The sequence below is a fragment of the Siphateles boraxobius genome, unplaced genomic scaffold, assembly GCF_051911475.1.
Source record: "Siphateles boraxobius isolate OS27281-9 unplaced genomic scaffold, OSU_SipBor_1 49, whole genome shotgun sequence".
Lineage (NCBI taxonomy): Eukaryota > Metazoa > Chordata > Actinopteri > Cypriniformes > Leuciscidae > Siphateles > Siphateles boraxobius.
Genome location: NW_027509130.1, coordinates 3,170,699 through 3,173,744, shown reverse-complemented (window position 1 = coordinate 3,173,744; position 3,046 = coordinate 3,170,699). Strand labels below are relative to the sequence as shown.

Genomic DNA, 3,046 nt, shown 5'->3' with positions numbered 1-3,046 from the left:
ATTCGAAGTGTAAAAAAAGCTGTAAAGCACATGGAGGAGCTTTACAGGGGGTATGGCTTATCTAAATGAGATGTAAATGAGCCCTATTGTCACCCCCAGCAGCAGAGACAGGTGAGAACTGCACAATCTTTAGCTCGTTTTCTCCTCTTTGAGCTTTTTTAAGTGCCTACTTTAAAATGGCCACAACTTCTCCAAATATTATCAGATTTCCACATGTTACACATCGTTGGAAAGCTTGGATATTACACTCTCAGAATCTATGAATAACTCAAAATGCCCCAGAACCGACTTGTGTCCCTAGTTTCCGTGACTGGTCATATTTCTTGCCAAAACAAATTTGCTTTATAAACTCACAGTTGCAGCAGCCAGAGGTAAACTAATATTTTAAAGTCAAGGGTCAAGAGACCAACTAAAGCAAACACTGATCTCCATTATGGTGAAAACAAAGTTTATTATTAACTAAATATCTTAATTCTCAACAAAAACCTTTGTACATGTATGAAAGGAATAATGTCACACTGGTTTGTAAACTGTTTTCACACTCAGTGTTGCTGGAAGTCAGTTGTTGTTATTGTGTTTCTCTTTTTTCTGTTCGTGTTTTTCTGTCTTTCAGTGATTCTGCTTATCAGGTGTTCATCGGTTTCTCAATTCACTCACTTTTTTTCATTCAAGTGGACTATATTAGTGAACTAATGTAGGGAATAGTGAATGATGGTATAGGGTGTGATTGTGAACACAGTAACACAGTAACTAACTCACATTATATTCCTGTAGGCTACTTTCTCGAAATTTCAAATATAACCCAGAATGCATTGTTTTCTGCAGTATATTACTGTTATAATGGAAAATGCTATGATACTGTCATTTTTTTACAGCAAGGGTTAACAGTGTACACTGTTAGACCTTAGCAGGTTTTTTTACAGTAAAATACTGGCAACGCTGTTGCCAGTGAGTTACTGTTAATTGTACAGTTCTTAACTGTAATCCACAGTAATTTACTGTAAAACTGCACTAAATTAAAACTCAGGTTAACTAATTTCACTTGCAGAACCCGACTGCCTTAAATTGACCAACTCTCATTTAAATGTGTCAACTAAAATTTGTAATATAATAATAATGTGAAAAAAGAAAATTGGATTTATTTCATTTGACATAACTAAATAAAGAAAAAGATTTGCACTGGATCAGCAATTACACAGTCACTGCTTGTTAAATAAAGCAACACACAGCATATCATCAATGTTTCTAGATATTCTCCTGTGTTTGTTTACATTTATTAATATTGCTGTACCCTTTGTATATACCAATAAAACAATAGCCTATAGAAAAATAATAGTGATGAGTTAATGAGATAAAATTCACCTCAAAAGAAAATGACATTCATTTACAAAAATAAAGCATTTTAGCATCAAGGTGTGTGTCCAGTCAAGCATTTGGACATTTTATTTGAGACATTTTGCTTCCCATTATTCACATTGACACATGATCATTAAAGCTTTCCAAAATAAAAATGTAAGTTGTAAAATATATCTATATTTTTTTCTGAACCCCATATTTCATGTATTGTATTGTTTTGTCTCACTGAGGAGTGAATGGATAGACCAAGTACAATATTATATAGTGGCATCTAACATCTATAATAGGGACCATTTCCATTTATAACACACAAAACATAAAAAACAGCAGCACAAACAAAATTATATACAGCTGTACATCACTTTCAGACTTATTGACACACGGTCATGGATCAGAGTTTGAAGCAGTTGACAAGATGTCTTCGCAGTGCACCTCATAAAGAAAAAAAACAGCAGCAACAAAGATTATTATTATTATCGTGAGCATAGCTTATCTAAAGCTAAAGAATTTTATGATCATTATTTCAATTCATCTATTCATTACTATTAATTCCTATTAAATCAAAATTTAATATGAAAATTGTACATTTGGCACAATGTTGGCACAAATTTTTTACAATTGTTACAAAACAATTGGCTTACTTCATGGCCGACATGTATAAGTCACGTCCAGGTATTTATGAGTTCCAACACAAGGATCGCCGAAAAGGGGGTTTGATGCAGGAACAACACACGTCTTTAGTCCATTGCACCTGAATCATAGACAGAAAATAGGTACTTAACAATAGCTTTAATGTTCCATAGACATAGGAAACCAAAGAAAGAAAGAAAACAAATTACTAGTAGGCTAAATAAGCTGAACAATTGGAGCATGTTAAGAAAAAAAGACAAGACTAAACTAAAGAGTGGTTTTAAAAAGAGCACAGCAAGATAATGTTTTCCTTGTTTTGGCATTCTTCGATACAGAAAGTGTTTTTAAGGTATTGGTGAAATTCTTTAAGAAAAAAATTTAATAATGGCTTATGATTAGGAAATGTATGAATATGTAATTTCGCTGGGAGAACTAGAATATGTGAACATACTGGCTATATCAAAATAAAGAACAGAGTTTTTGATGGGGAAGCATTGAATATTATGGACTTGGCGTTTAAACATATTTCCTGAAGATATTGTGGTTCTCCACCTTTTTTCCCCCAAGGCCCCCATAAGGAAATAATCCAGGGCCCCCACCAGACTCTTCTGGTTCTACATAGCACCATTTGACAAAGATGCTGTAGGTAGGCTACATCACTTAGCACAGATAGGTGCTACACAGTGACGTGCGGTTATGTCTTAAAGACACTAGGCACTGAGTAATGAAAGTCAGATTACCTGATTTATTGTTTAGGCTAATAATACGTAATAACTATCAAGAAATGTAAAAATCTGGATGTAGGCTATATCCTCTCTCTCTCTCTCTCTCTCTCTCTCTCTCTCTCTCTCTCTCTCTCTCTCTCTCTCTCTTTCTCTCTCTCACACACACACACACACACACACACACACACAAGCGCGGCACATGTCCACTCCTGCATCAGAATGCAACCATTCTTAATCCTTAATTGTTGCACAGCGGCCAATTATGTTTGTCAGTCAGCAAAAGTAAAATCACACACTGCTCAATTGAATATGAAGGCAAATGACTTGCATTAATT

The 3,046-nt window shown here is 34.6% G+C and overlaps 1 long non-coding RNA gene across 1 annotated transcript; it reads right to left on the bottom strand.

The window, feature by feature from the left end:
- Nucleotides 1–1,400: 1,400 nt before the first annotated feature.
- LOC143711186 (uncharacterized) lies at nucleotides 1,401–2,107 on the bottom strand. Its single transcript, XR_013194769.1, has 2 exons — nucleotides 1,998–2,107; nucleotides 1,401–1,788 (listed from the first exon to the last, which is right to left on the bottom strand). It is a non-coding gene; the product is annotated as an uncharacterized LOC143711186 (long non-coding RNA).
- Nucleotides 2,108–3,046: the final 939 nt, after the last annotated feature.